We start from the raw sequence: 16,558 nt of genomic DNA, 5'->3' as shown, positions 1-16,558 counted from the left end.
TTTCTCTATCTCTGGGTCTCTGTCTCTCGGTCTCTGTCTCTCGGTCTCTGTCTCTGGGTCTCTGTCTCTGGGTCTCTGTCTCTGGGTCTCTGTCTCTGGGTCTCTGTGTCTCTGTCTCTGGGTCTCTGTCTCTGGGTCTCTGTCTCTGGGTCTCTGGGTCTGTCTCTGGGTCTGTCTCTGTCTCTTTCTCTGGGTCTCTGTCTCTGGGTCTCTGTCTCTGGGTCTCTGTCTCTGGGTCTCTGTCTCTGGGTCTCTGTCTCTGGGTCTCTGTCTCTGGGTCTCTGTCTCTGGGTCTCTCTCTCTGTCTCTCTCTCTGTCTGTCTCTCTCTGTCTCGCTCTCTGTCTCGCTCTCTCGCTCTTTGTCTCGCTCTCTCTCTGTCTCTCTCCCACACTCTGGATATCTTATTTACCCTATATATATATATCTTAACTGCCCTATACTACACCGAAATAACCGATACTGCTTTCTTCCAGATCTGACTCAAGCTTCACACGGAAGACATCGGAAACCCCCCAAACCCAGAAGACAGGTAGGGAACACCTCCCCTCCAACATATAACATTGCGGGAATGAGGGCACCTGGACATTGAGGGACTGCGGATCAGGTAAGATCCCAGTCGGGATTGCTGCTTTAGATATTGTGAAGAGGGGGCATCCAGACACTGGTTAATGGGTGCAGGAAAATAGTCACACACACGTAACAAGGACTAATTGTAGTAAAGTATAAATGTAATACAATAAATAAACTTATGTCAAAAAAGAATGTGTTTTACTAAGAATTTACTTAAAAAAAATTTAAGCGGGGCTGGGGGCGGAGCTAGGGGAGGGGCTGGGGGCGGGGCCTGAGAGGGGCTGGGGGCGGGGCTAGGTGGCGAGTAGATTTTTTGGTTTGGCGAGTAGATTTTTGGGTGATTTGTCAAGCACTGACTATAATTATACTCCCCTCCTTCGTCTCCTGTGCCACCTCTTTCATATATTGTTCCCATTCTTGCTTCCCCCGCTCCCCCTGCCCCCAATGCTCAAAACACATTGTTCCCTCCCCCAGTACATTGCTTAGGTTGTCCACTTCCCACATGCTTCAACATTTACCCATTATTGCTGTAATATCTATTGGATTGCTCCTTTCGCCAGTGGTCCCACTCTATATAGTTCCAATCCCCGCCCTTCTTCCATTGCATTCCCAGGCTTAGTTCCCATTACTAAGAAACCATTGTCCTCGCCCCCAATTTTTCCTAATCGATTGTAGTGGGGAGATTTCCCCCTTCCCATTTGCTTCCTAATCTGATTGTCCTATTTCCAAGTGCTCATAAATTCATTGTTCCATTCCCCAGTGATTCCTAATTAATTGTTCCCTTCCCCATTGCTTCACAATCCGATTGTTCCCTTCCCAGTGCTCTCAAAATTGATTCATGTTGCAAATGCGAACAAATTACAGTTTTTATTACAAATGATTTACCGATAAACTGTTCCCTTTACCCCTACGCAGACTGCCACATTCCTAACTGACACCTCCATTGACAATCCCCACTGCAATTACACCTAACCCTTGCTGTACTACCACTGTACACCCAAACCTCACAAATTCTTATCAGTCCCTCATCAACTATCCTCTCCTCCACCCCATCCTATCCCTCATCCACCCAAACCTGTCCTTCCTTGCTACTCATCCTCCTTCCACTCCACTCCCCCCCCTCCTGCCTTTGCTTCTCCTTCCCCCCATGATACTCTGCCCCACCATCCCTCCCTCCAATGCCACCCTCCTTCTCAATACCTGTCCGCCCCACCCCATCCCTCGCAACAATCCAACTTCCACTCACATGCCAACACCAGTAACCTCATAGGCCACCTCTTTGACAACTCTTCTCACCTCCCCCCATCACCCCCCACAACCTTCATCAATCTCCTATTCTCACTCTGGAATGCCAGATCCATCTACAGTAAGATCACCTTCATCCTCAATCACTTCCTACAAAACAATCTTGCATTCTTCGCAATCATCGAAACATGGGTCCCCACCAAAAACACTGCCACACCCGCTGCCCTCACATTTACACAATCATACCCCACGTCACACCAGTACTGCAGCATGAGTTATCCTCCTTGTCTCCTGATCCTTCCCCTCCCTTTTTCCTTCTTTGAATTCCATGCCTGCACTTTCTCTTTCCCCCTACCTATCACGATCATCGTAATTTATCGTCCACCTTGCTCCCCCACACTATTTTACAATGAGTTTGACTCCTTCACTCTCACTCTCCCCCAACCCCCTCATTGTCCTTAGTGACTTTAACCTTCACCTCAACAACCCCACTTCTGCCTTGGCCTTCATCCCCCTCATCTTCTAATTTGGACTCTCACTGAATCTCCCCCACACACATAAACGGAGGCACCCTCAACCTTATCCTCATGGCAAGATGCCACGCCGAGTCCCCCCCCCACACCTGTCAATCACCTTATCCTCTCCACCGTCCTTTGCATCACCATCCCTGCTCTTCCTCACCATCACCCAATCCAATCCTTCGCAGAAACCTCAAATCCATTGAACTATCCTCCTTTATCTCCTCCCCCCACTCACATCCTTTTCCTCTCTCCCAATGAACTCTGCCCTATCTACCCTCAACTCTGCATTATCCCCGTACCTTGACTCAATTGCACCACTCTACCCTGTGCATCCCATCACAAAGCCACCTAAACGCTGGCTCACCTACCAACTCAAAACACTCCGTCTCACCCATTACACAGCCAAGATATCATGGAAATCTTTCCATTTTATATCCTCACTCGCCACCTTCTAATCCCTCCTCTTCCAATACACCTCCACTCTCAAATTGCAAAAATAAATATACAAATACACCCTTATCAACTGGCTCACCCATGCCAACTGTTCTCCACCCTAAACAGTCTCCATCTCTCACCCCCAAGCCCCCCTCCCTCTCTCAGCCTCGAACCTTGCCTCCAACTTCGAACAAAAAATGTAAAACATCCGTGTTTCCAGCCCCACTGCAGCCCCCTCCCCCTCCATCATACCCACTTCTTCCCCTCCTTCTGCCCAACCTCTGACTATAATCTCCTCTCAATCATCAACCGCTCCAATCCCACCACATCCGCTCTTGACCCCATTCCACTCTCCCTCCTCTCCTACAATTCCCCTCCCCCTATCTTTCCTCCTTTTTCAACCTCTCCCCATCCAGCGGACAATACCACCCTAGCCCCGGTTACTAGTTTTAAATACTTGGGCATATGGGCATTACTCCTATTTAACATTTGGGATGCACATTGATACCCTAACATCCAACACATATGCCAAACTAGGTGTACTTTACAGGAACAATTCCTTCCTAAGTCTGCTGGTCAGAAAGTGTATCACACAGCAGATGCTAATGCCAATTATAGACTATGGGGACATAATATACGGGTTGGCACCCCAAACCCACCTTAGCAAACTTGATACCCTATAGAGAAAAGAAAATCAAAAGCTCAACCTTAATAAACTAGTTATATCAATAGTAGGTAATATGGGGTGCATGGGGTAATGGACAGATATATATACACATATGCAAATGATCCAAGGGGATCAAAAAAGAATTATCCCACGAGTTGCACTCATCCACAAAGATATGTCTAATAACAGAGATGGATAGTCTTCTAATAATGTACAGTATAGGAACTAATATCCTATGCCTGGGCTAGTCCAGTACAGTTCAGTTCACCAAATTGCCAAATTAGTAAGCTTTCAGCAAAATATCGCCAGACAGTAAGCAACATGTGTGCCCTCTTTATAGTCTCAGCATTAAACAAGTCTATTGTCTAAGCTATTGTCGAGAATTTCACAAACAAATCTAGTGATTTTAAAGAATATTACAAATTAGCATACTGTATTCAATTATTAACTTAATGCTTGGCGAATCGCTTGTGAACCCTGACAGAGCCGCAGCTTTTTTCTTGACTAAAAAAAAGGCCAATTTTGCAAGGTTTGTGACCTCAAGTGAAAGCAGCAATATGAGGTTCACTTAATCTAAAAAAAAAAAATGTAATTGCAGACTTGAAGTAGGGGTCTTCAGAGCTGAACTGTGCTAATTTCTGCACTAGAGAGACCCTGCTTCCAGAGATATATTCCTCCGTAGGGGTTGACGGTATCTCTGCAGTCAGAGAAACTGTGTGCCTAACATAAATGTCCAGTGTCACGCAGGCCAATAGGAAGCTGTGACATCATCTGGTGTTGCTTTTTATTGGCCGGTGCATCCGGGACATTTAAACTGAAAGAAGATACTGGCACCCCCAACAGAGGGAGTATCTCTGGGAGCAAAGGGTCCCAGGAGCTGAAATCAACACAGTTCAGCTCCGAAGAGCCCCTGGTTCAATCCTTTGTAACCAGGTCCCCTCTGGTCCCCCGGTTAAGCTGCGTTCTCCCCCCCTCCTCTTACCTCCGGTGCAGGGAGGTTGGTGCTGGCGAGCGGGTCGCTGGAGACCCGCAGCAAGCGCTGCCGCAGTACGTCGCCATGACAGAAAGGCTCACGGTGCAGAGCGCCCGGCTGCCAATAGGAGGATCGCGCATGCGCAGTGTGGAGATAGCCATTAGCCACGGGGAACTACAAGCCCAGCAGCCCTTGGGGGCGAAGACCACATAGCGCGCAGCAGCTAATAGGGCGCCCAGAATCTCCTGCACGGAGATAGATACATTTGGCGCGCTCAGGGACCACACCAGTTGGAAGCAGGATAGAAAGGGGATAGGCAAGGTCCAGGGAGCCGTGCTCCACTGGACTAGGCCAGAACACCCCCTTAGGTCCCAGCTAGACCCCTCACCACTAGCTTGTTTGTTGTAGGGCAGGCCCCAAGGCAGGGGCGCTTCCCTTAGTACACTAGTGTTAGCTAGCCCAGCGGTGCCGGACAGACACGGTGTGCGCGGCCTAACAGACGGATCGGTTGCCTGTTATTACCCAGCGGCACCCGGGTGCTGTTATTACCCAGCCCCAGGAAGGTATCTCTACAAGTGCACCAACACATCTTGTGGCAGCGCTGCTACACACTTGGGGTGATATACTGTATGTGTTATTATTATGTTTATTAATAATTGTTAATAATATAATATATATAATATAAGCATTGTTCAGTGAGGATCCTTCCCAGGTGGAGGCGCTGTTTGTAGATTCTGATATACTCACACCCGGCTCCCTGTGACGGAGGATCAGGCCTCCTGTTTGCCGCGCAGGTATTAACAGCACACGTAGTCACCCTGACACCGGGGAAAGGGGGCTACACCTGCAATACATTTCTTTTTTTAAAGTGAACCCCGTATTGCTGTTATAAAAGTTTGCAGATATTTACATACCGTACAATGCCTGTTTTGGAGAAGTGTGCCACAATGTGGAACCCCAAGGAGTTAGGTGTCCTTCTAAGCTCAGGACAAACTTTTAAACTTTACTCCAGCTATGCAAAAATTAGCCTATTTTCATTCATTCTTTTTACTACTCAACGCAAAGCTTATTTTTGTTGACATGTCTGGTGATATATTCACTCTCTTTGCTCCAACACAAGTTTGATACATTTCTCTAGAGCACGTTAAATAACTGATTGGGGAGGTGAACTGGCTTATTGAAACCATGGCTAGTGACCGAGTATTCCTACGCTTTATCATGCTTTCTTGTAAGGGGTCATGTAGAGACCACATCTCTCAAATGTTCCTGAGAAAGAAATTCAAGGCTCAAGAGGAAATGGAGTCGGTCATTTTTTGTTCCATACATGAATGTTACCAATGCCACCAGACTTGTGTAATTCCTCAGAAACTGACCTGTTCTTTGTCACCAATGTTGTTTCACTTGCAAGAAAAAGATAGGAGTGTCTACCAAGCGGTTACGACATCAGTCAAATCAAAGGACTTTTGAAAAAGTTCAGTTGAACTGAAATGTGCTGTTAAACTGAAGCAAACAGAGCCACAAAGGGATGTGTGATGTGATCAGAGAAAAAGAATGCTCGCATGATAAACCATTTCCGTACTATAACAAAATATTGCTGCTGCAGATTGGCTCTGAGCAAATAACATGCCTTGGGAAACCAAGTTTCATTTTTGTAAATGCTTCTGTTGATGTTTTGTATTCCCTCAGTTGCTGTAACTGTAGTGAACCCCTAATCAGGCAGTTGTTTTGTATTTCAAATTGAAATATACCATTTAAAGTTAAAATACAGTTATTTTATTACAAAAATGTAAAAAAAAATAGCACAAATAAAAGGAGAGAGGGAGAGGGAGCGGGAGCGTGAGAGAACAGTTGGCACGGGTAGGCTGTAGGTGCATGTCCCATATAGATAATATGTCAATACGATACCGTTCCGAAGTTTGGTAATCAAGAGACAGCACTCTGTAGGTAGTTCATCAATACAAGTGTATAAGTGACACGGGTGATGCATCAAAAAAAAAAAGTTTCGGTCCTCCAAAACGGGACCTTCCTCAGGGGTGGCAAGGGGAGAGTGACAAAAACACCACACATATATACATCCAATAGTGCCTGCCAGTTAACCAATCAGCACAAACCAATTAAAAAAACGCGAAAGTGACGTAATCTGCTTGATGCCTTACATAACATACCACCATATTGTTGACAAGATAGGAGAAAGGAAGAGGCACACAAATTGTAGTCGAATCAAATGATTTCAAATGTATTTATGCATCAGAGCTAACAATAGTAACGTTTCAGGACAAGCAGTCCCTTCCTCAGACCAAACACCTCTTGCTATTACTTTGGATCCAGCTTTGGGACGCCAGGATCAACGGAAGGTGAGCACCAAATGTAAACTCCTAAAAAAGAAAAATTTCTTTAAAACAGTGGTGTGCCACCTATAATCTCCTTTGTATTACCATATTGTTGACTTCACGCATGGTCCCGGATCAGCGGTTGCTATGTGGAAAGCGTCTATATCAACGTCTAGTGCGGTCAGGGACAACCTGTTGCGCGCATCTGTCGCGCATGCGCACCATGTTAGTGTCTCCCGGTCGTTATGGTAACCTGCTCTGAAGCCTGCCCCAGTTGTCTGAACCATGCAGAGGCATACTAACTCTGGCAAGCGGCAGACTAAGGCTTGAATCTGAAGCTGTCAGATGTCAGAGCCTCTAACATCCTCCTAGCGCGGTCTGGCTAATAAACCTCAGTGTGTGAGTGTGTGGGGGAAGTGTGCAGGGGAGTGATGTGGTCTGTACTATGGGGAAGATACACTGGATGCGCAAACTGACGGGGAACAATACTGCACAAGGGGTACATAGCCCTATCACCTAACACGAATACTACACTGTTACAGGGATAATGGCAGCTACAAAATTAGCCCTATAGTGCTAGGTAGACAATATAGTCAATGTCAGACATGTCCCAATAGCGTATCCCGTGACCAGGGGTTAGATGCAAAAGATATGCAAGCATATAAAATGGTGAAACAGGGCTCAAGATAGAATATATAACCACGAGTCGAAGGTGAGGCACAGATACAAAGCAACATTTGCAAACGAAATCCACAGTAAGGAACAAACATAGGCAATCATAGTGAGACAATGTTATACCCAATGGCAGTTGCTACAATCTATAGCCGGTTGAGCTTGCGTGCCCAGTATAGAAAGTGAGGCAGAACTATATCCGTATCACATTAGTCCATGCACATAAAGGGCCACATGTTAAGAGGTCCAACAAAGCATATATCACATCTCTAAAGGAAACAACTCAACTGAAATTCTTCATTAAGTCGCTTAGGAGTCATTGTACTCAGATCATAAATTGCTTTGACTTCCAGTTGTAACAATAATTTATTTCGATCGCCACCACATGGGGGTGCGCGGGCCTAAATAATGGGCATACAACGTAATGTTGCCCAGGCTGTGCTTGCACTTCCTGAAATGCCTAGCTAACGGCTGGTGTTTCAAATCATCGTCGTCGTCTTTAGTACTGAGGAGTGCTTTTCTAATTGCGCATCGATGGATACTGATGCGCTCCTTAAGCATTCGCATCGTTTTACCTATATAGTAAAGTCCACACGGGCATTTGATGAAGTATACCACGAACTTCGATTCGCAGTTCAAGTATTGCTTGATCTTGATGGGTTACCATTCTGGGGATGGGCGAACGTGTTGCCGGGCTGCATAAATTGGCAGTTGGTACAACCATGACATCTATGGGCCCCTGGTTTCCTAGCTAGCCATGTCGTGGTGGGCATATATTTGTTGACATGTCAGAGTGTGTAAGTTGGTCTCCCAGGTTCTTGCCCCTCCTGTAACAGAACAGTGGCGGCGCCACACAGTCTTTCCCTATTTTTCAGTCATTGGCCAGGAGGTGCATGATGAAAGGGCTGTGTTGAGCCTGAAATGTTGAACTTTTTGGATATGTATTAAATACATTTTTTGCATGTACTACTGTAGTGCTGTGTCTCCTTCTCTGGTCCTTGGATTTTTGGTGAAGTATTTTTTATACATACAGTAACTTGTGATGTGTGCAATTGCCAATTGTGAGCTAAATAGCTAAATATAGTTTTGTGTGGTTTGCTTTCGCTTATGACTATATAGCTTGTAGAACCACCACCAATAACTTGAAGTAATCGTTTTCTGTATGATTGTATGACTGTATGACTGTATGACTGTATGACTGTATGACTGTATGACTTTATCAGTCTCTCACATCGTTGTGGAGGATTTTGTACAAGCTATTGAATTACAAGGTATACTTAGTTTTTCACACATTTTTGTTAAATAAATCATGACACGGTGTAATATGTCATGTGTTGTTGTTCACCTGAGGTTGTATTTACCTAATTTTAAGACCTGCTAAGGAACAGATGATTGTTATTATGTCCTGATATGTAAAACCATAGAATTCAAAGAGGGTGTACATGTAACTAAACAAAGTTCAGAGATTAGCCACCAAATTAGTAATGGGGATGGGAGGTCGAATTTATTAGGAGAGGCTAGCTTAATTCGTTTTGTTTACTTTCGAAAAGAGGCGTCTAAGAGGGAATATGATAACTATATACAAATATATTCAGGGTCTGTACAAGGAACTTTCACTGCAAATATTCATGCCAAGGACGACACAGGAGGAAGATTGGAGGAAAGGAGATTTCACCAGAAGCACAGGAAAGGGTTCTTTAAACTAAGGGCAGTTAACAAGTAGAATTAATTGCCCATGAAGGCAGATGTAATAAATATCTTTAAGAAAAGATTGGGCATCTTTTTAGAAAGGAAACATATCCTGGGATATATAAAGTAGGACAACATAGGAAGCATGGTGATCCAGGGAGAAATCTAATGGTCATTGCTGGGTTAGGGAGGAATTTATGTTTCCTCTTATGAAACATCATTGAATAATGTTTCACTGGGGTTTTTTGTTTTTCTTTCTCTGGATAAATATAAATACAGGATGAGTATCTATCATATTCTGTAAATCTAAAAGGTTGAATTTGGTGTCAGGAGGTCTCGAGTTAATCCGTCAGTCCCTTAACACCCCAATCCCCGTTAATCAGACTCAGACCCAAAAGTTGGGATAAAATGACCACTGCTTGTATTTGAAAACATACCCAAAAATAGCTGCCAGGTCATATTGCACCAAAACATGTTTTAATCCATTTGCATCATATAAACACCAAATCCCGCCAGCCATACCTTCCTAGCAGACAATATATACATTACTCCCAGCAAAAAGTGCTAAGGACATTACCAGACCGACCGCCGTAGCCACAGCCCAACACCTTCTCCACATTATTTCCAGCTGAACCATCCTTCCCACATGCAATCTGAACACTATCCTACCACCATAAACTCTGCAATTTTAACACTTAAAATTTGCCTAGTCCCCAACCAAACCAAGTGCTCTTTCCACCCTATCCTGAAAACCTATATTAAACATGTCCAATGCTATGTCTGAGAGATGAATACCTTTCTAACTGTAAAAGCCTGACCAATCACCCTCCAAATTCCTGTGCCTCAAAGAGATTCCCCCTAAACTTTCAACAAAATTGGCCACCCCTTTACACAACTTCCTCCTACCTCTGTCCACAGCCATGCATTGCTCCCTGCTAAACTGCCTAGCCACCACTTTGGACCAAACCAACGCAGAAGAACTAAATGTCAGATAAATCTCTGATCGCAGTGGCAATCACTGGTGTTGTTGCCCTTCCTCGCAACAAAGACAAACACGAAAGATACCCACTCTACGTAGAATGACCGATGGTCAATAATGCAACAGGTGCACTAGGAAAAGCAAAGCTGCAAGGGTGAACAAAGAAAAGTCCAGACAGTGTGGAGAAGCACTGACCGGGAGGCCCCTATAGCGTGCACTCAGTGCTTACATAATATTTGGATGTGTGGAAAAGACCCTGTCTGTATCGATGAGGCAAAAAGCTGATGGGCTACCCCATTAGAGGGCTACCTCGTTAGAGTGCCCGCTGCAAACAGGACAGGACCGCAGGGCCGAGGTGGGGATATTGACACACCGACCTGAAGCCGTGAAGCCGCACCCAGTGTGCAGATTCATTGTCGTGTAGCCGGGTCAGGGTTGGAGTGGTGCGAATCATAGGGGTCACTACCCAAGGTCGGAGATTGGAGAGGTATGGATTGTAGGGGTCACTAGCCATGATCGAGGTTTGGAGAGGTATGGATCGTAGGGGTCACTAGCCGAGTCGAGGTTTGGAGAGGTATGGATCGTAGGGGTCACTAGCCGGGTCGAGGGTAGGAGAAGTCAGCAGAGTCAGGAGCAGGATAAGGCAAGGCAATACAAGACAAGGCAAGGCAGAGTGCTTGCGACCAGCACGACATCACAAGAAGTTTATGCTCATCCAACTTCCTAATGGAAGAGGCTGAGCTTAAATAGCAGGAGCGACGAATCAGATGCAGGATTACTCCTGCAGGCAGGAAAAAAGCTAGTCCCAATAAGGCGACTGGACTTGACAGGGGCGGAGCCTGCGGCCGATCCTCACACTCACGTCCCCGACGGGACCCCTGCTGCCTCTAGCAACAGACACATTGGTGACTCAATCTTCTCACCCTTCAACACGCCTTCCCCCACTGCCTTCCCCCTAGCTAATGAAAACTCTGTTCCCCCAAATCTGGAAATCTCTGAACCAATACCAGGGGGGCTGCTTTGGGCCCAAACTACCCCCCCAGAACCACCTACCTAGGGCCTGACCCCCAACCCCTAACCTCTCTCCCTAGGATGCCCCAAACCCCTTGAACTATCCACCTTTTCCCATAAGGAATAATCAGTACTCCCCCTCCCATGCCCCTCTAACCTTCTGGCAGGCTTTGACCTCTTCGGCATCATGATCCGCGTGGCCACAATCAGCAAAGAGGGTGAGTACTTCCTCCCTCGCCTTTTTATATCCCCCCTAAGCTCCCTCCCTCCTCTAACACAAACATTATTGTAACCCTATCCATCCTTTCCTCTGGGCCTTAAACCCAGGGCCAGATTAAGGCTTTGAAGGGCCAGGGGCACTTAGACAGGGGGGCCCTTGTTGTCTTGTCCATATGGCCTCACATACAATCAAGAGCATGGTTATACAGGCTAACTCTCTCCCTCTCACACACCTGTCTCTCTTCCCCCCCCCCCCCCCCATCACTTGTATGTACTCAGCTCTCTCCACCCCATTTATATGTACCTAACTTCACACCTAAGTTCCTTAGCATACCGGGACAGTCCCCTTAGGGGGACACTGAGTCTGGGGTTTGGCCACCAAGTGTGAAGTACCCATACTTTACACCGGTATCTGGCACTTACAATATTCCGGCCATCCTAACACCTAGGATTGCTGAGGCTTTTCAACTCCGGACTTCTCATAGACATTGAGGGTGCCTTTGAAGTACAGAGTTGAGGGTGCCTCTGCAGGGTGCCTTTGAAGTACAGAGTTGAGAAATCTCTCAGTTCATTCATCCTTAACATACTTGCATGTTCATGCATAACTCAGGTCAGGTTCATTTTCGGATTTATTCCCGGGCTGACAGAAAAAACTTCCCGTCTTTACATTTAAAACCAACAGTATAGCACAGTTTATTAATAAAGTATGTTCTGCTTATACCACTACTATAAACTTTATATGTGTGTGTATGGGTTCTTTATTCCTAGCTGCACTACAAAAATTAGAGTGCTAGCTCACTCCTATCGCGAGTTAGCTTATTTAATTGAACGGGCTATGATGTGGTTTTGCTGTTTCACCTATTTCCCACGTCAGTACATGTTCCCCCTTTCAATTTAAGAAGCTAACAAGGTAACGGATACCACTTCAGCTAGACCGCAAACCACTTAATCAATTAACCTTGCGGTTGTGAGGTCTAGGGCTTAGAAAGCGATACCTATGTTTCAAAGTGGCCACCCATACACAGCCACGCTTTTTCAATCAGCGCTTGGTTTAGCGCTCGCAGCTCCCCCTTGTGTCGCAAAACCAATTGGCACAGTTTACATACAGTTCTATTACTGCATCTAGGGATTGAGCTTCAAAATGGGGACAATAAAGATGGTGTAGGGGAAAACAGGTCAGTGTGGTGCACATACAGTCCCAGTGTGGTGCACATAACCCCTTCAGTCCCAATACAATTTAGGGTTAATAGCCGGGTATAATGCCTTTTATTAATGGCCTGATTAACCCCCTATCGCCACACTGTCTCTCACCCCAAACAGTGATCAAGGCAGGAGCTGCTTATTCCAGCCACTTGTGTGTGATTCTGCGCAAACATTTCCGGAGGCAAACCTCCCACCCCCCATCTTATCCCCCTTCCTAAGGGGTGCAGGGGTCTACTCGATGGGCATACTGTATATCTTTTTTTCAAGCTCATCTACTATGTAACTGTGTATATCTTTATTTCTATAGCGCCATTCATTTATTTTCAAACACTTTTATAATAATTGGCTTAATATATGAATGGACTTAAAGCTGTAGCTTTTCAAATCTTTAAAGTATAATTTGGTAAGAGTTAGGTATAACCTCTATAGTTGTAAAACTGACTCCAACAGCTGGCCAGGGACATATTTCATAGACTTCAATAGCGTCTCACTGATAAAAATGAGCACCTTCAAAGTCCTTACATCTCACTGACGTTGGTGCTTGGAGGTTGACATATCTGTTATTCTGTACCAATATTGCTAACAGAGTAGCAAAATCAGGACTCAAACATTAGCACATGAGGACCTGGAGTCAGTTGGTACAGTAGGTCAGATGGAAACTCAGTCTTGACAATGCAAAAAATGTTGGAGCAATTCCAAAAGTTTGAGTTATGAAGAAATCTTAGAAAATGTACTATAGCTGCCAGGTTCACATTTTCAATAGAGCCCAAAATGTTGTTTTATGTCTCTATATTTCTCTGAAACAGAAAACTACCTTAGGAATTGTGCAATGAGTTATGTAATCAGGATGATACTTGATGTGTAATGTTAATTTATTATTTGTAAGTGGGACTATCACTGTGTCTTCAATCTCTCTGCCAGAAGGGCCAGCGACAAATTGCAAAACAATGCATTATTTCGCCCCAGCAGCCAAGAGGTTAATAAATGTGAATGTTTTAATCAACAGCAATGACAATGCTGCATGTTCTATTATATTAATGTATATACTTACAATCTTCACTTGCTTAGTTTAACAGTTAATAAACAATAGAGATCATTTTTGATGTTGTGCTAGCCCTTGTTTTGACCCACATCCAAGATAGTGAAATATATAAATGTTTGCAAGTTTTAGTACAATATGAAGAACACAGAACACCCTCCATGGCCTTCATGCATAAGTCAGGTCAGATGGACCCGGTTCATTTTCAGAGGGCTTGCCTAAGTCTCAAGGACACTGCTTCCAATCTTTCTTCCCTGAGATTAAGCTGGCAGAGTGCCATTGTCAACACTAAATCTCACTTACATGCTCGAAAGATTAAATATCTGATTAAAATTTCTGGCTGCTAATTTGTTGTACTTGGCCACATAAGTCACTTTGAGCAATGAACGGCCTTTAATTGTGCCTGTTGTTGTTTCACATGACGGAGGTCACATTTCATGTGGAAAATAAGCAAAAAACAACTCTGATTTTTTACAACATACGGTAGTTTACTAAAACAATTAAGGGTAGTAATTAGTGAGGGTGGGCACATTCACTGGTGTTCTGGTATTGTTTCTAAAAAAAAAAAAAAAGTTTATGTTTTGGTTTTAGTTTTGCCAGAACTCGATTGGTTTTGGCTTTGTATGTGTACAAAAATCTAAAAAAAAAAAAAAAATCAATAGAAATTTGGTCAAACTGTTATCGAACTTTGAAAGTTTCGCAAAAAGTCGCGAAGTTTTTCAATTTGTGAACTCAAAAGTTCGCCCAGGGCATTGAAAAAAAAATGAATCCAACAAGTTCAACTTAAACTTCTGAACAAACTTCTAAGTTTGCAATGTTCAGTTTCAATCCAGCGGAACCTGCTCATTCTTACCTCTCCCATCGTACTTTCAGTGTCTCTTCTGCTAACACCTCCTCCTCCTCTATCGATCTCTCTGTGGGGGTACCCCAGGGCTCTGTCCTGGGACCTCTCTCTTTTCTCTGCACACACTCTCTCTAGGTGACATAATCACATCTCTTGGGTTCAAATTACACCTCTATGCTGATGACACACACATTTACTTCTCAACCCCTGACCTTACACCTGCAGTACAGACCAACATTTCTGAATGTCTCTCTGCGATATCATCCTGGATGGCCCTCCGCCGACTTAAACTCAACATGTCAGAAACAGAGCTCCTCATATTTCAACCCAAACTTGGCCCCACTACCTCCTTCCACATTACTGTTGGAAGTTCTGTCATATACCCAGTAGCGCAAGCACGCTGCCTAGGGGTCACACTCAACTCCTCTCTCACATTCTCCTCTCACAATCAAAACGTATCTAAAACCTGTTGCTTTTTCCTCTGCAATATTACAAAGATATGCCTTTTCCTCTGTTGCTTGACTGCTAAAACTCTAACACAGGCCCTCATTCTCTCCCGTCTTGATTACTTCCTGCTGACCAGCCTTCCTGCCTCTCACCTGTCTCCCCTACAATCTATCCTAAATACTACCTACCAATTAGATTGTAAGATCTTCGGAGCAGGGACTCCTCTTCCTAAATGTAAATTTTTTGGTCTGAAGCACTTTTTCCCATGTTCTGTTATTTGTATTATTTGTTATTTATATGATTGTCAAGTGTATTACTACTGTGAAGCGCTATGTATATTAATTGGCACTATATAAATAAAGACATACATACATATATACATTCTTAGTGAATAGCCTAAGTGTTCTGTATCTTTCAAAATGACTTATCTTTCTCAGAACAGGTGTGATGTTCTGTAATAAGCTGCAGCAGATATGTCACTAAATCCCTTGTACTGTACTTCACTTACACCACATGAATATGAGGTTTGGAAAAATCCTTTCCGGGTTTTCAGGTTCCGGTTCGGGATTTTTCTCTTGCTCGCCCTCTGTGGCCAAATCGTCCATCTTTGTCTCTGCCAACTTCATTTAAAAGGATAGCCCTCTGAGCAGAAAGTTGCCAAGCAAAGTTCCATTTCATGCAACGCGTGGATACCTATTGTCTTCCACGTTACCAGACCCATCTCACGTACCACGACTATCCTTGTCTTCAGCCCGCCCCGACCACTGCACGACCTCGACTATCCTTGTCTTCAGCCTGCCTCGACCTCTGTATCCACACTGACTACGCAACTCTGCTGCCAGCCCTGACCTTCGGCCTATGACGCAATACTCTATCAGGACTCTGTCCCTCGGCTCAGGTCGGTTCTTTCACCTTCCTACTTCAGCCCTGCGGGTCCACTTCCTGCTTGAGACGAGGATCAGTACATTTTGCTCGGCCCAAATATGGACCCCGCTGAGGTAGGACGAGCCGTTACCTTGCAAGGACAGTACTTGGGGGATCATGAGCAACGCCTCACCCAACACAAACACCAACTGGCACGGATGTGTGATGGGGTGCAAGACTCACATAGGTACACATCAGCCAGATTTGAAGGCTGCAGATGCAGCTACGATACTGCTTCCGTTATCCCCAGCGATCAAAGAACCTCAGATCCCGACTCCTCTATGGTATGTTGGGGACCCTATGACATGCAGGGGATTTCTTAATCAATGCTCTATCCAATTTGAATTACAACCGTCCACATTCACCACGCACCGTGCCCGGGTGGCCTACATCATTTCTCTATTCACTGACGAGGCACTGGCCTGGTCCTCGCCCCTGATCAGCAACTCCCCTGCCTTCATCCGTACTTTCAAATTGGTGTTTGACGTCCAGGACGTGTATCTTCTGCTTCAGCTTCACTCCTATGGATCCGCCAGGGAACTCGCACGGTAGGCCAGTACGCCATTGAGTTTCGCAACCTCACGGCCGAAACCGGCTGGAATAATGAAGCCCTAGTAGCGGCCTTTTGCCAGGGACTATCAGAACCCCTAAAAGATGAGTTGACCTGCTGGGACCTCCCTAAGGACTTTGAGGAGTTGATTTCTCTCTGTGTACGGATCGATCTCAGAATGCAGCAACGCCTGTCCGAGAAGTGCCGTGCTGGTAAGAGTCCGACTTCTCGATTGGCCC

General features: G+C 45.1%; 1 long non-coding RNA gene across 1 annotated transcript in view; it reads left to right on the top strand.

Annotated features, from left to right (window-relative positions):
• Positions 1-491: 491 nt before the first annotated feature.
• LOC142488581 (uncharacterized) overlaps positions 492-16,558 on the top strand; it is a 113,729-nt gene continuing 97,662 nt past the window's right edge. Inside the window, exons 1-2 of the long non-coding RNA XR_012799512.1 lie at positions 492-605; positions 6,687-6,766. This is a non-coding gene — a long non-coding RNA (uncharacterized LOC142488581). The remainder of the gene's footprint in view (positions 606-6,686; positions 6,767-16,558) is intronic.

The sequence above is a fragment of the Ascaphus truei genome, chromosome 2, assembly GCF_040206685.1.
Source record: "Ascaphus truei isolate aAscTru1 chromosome 2, aAscTru1.hap1, whole genome shotgun sequence".
In the NCBI taxonomy this organism is placed as follows: Eukaryota; Metazoa; Chordata; class Amphibia; order Anura; family Ascaphidae; genus Ascaphus; species Ascaphus truei.
The sequence above is the reverse complement of the archived record's forward strand: the minus strand, read 5'-3'. Positions and strand labels throughout refer to the sequence as shown.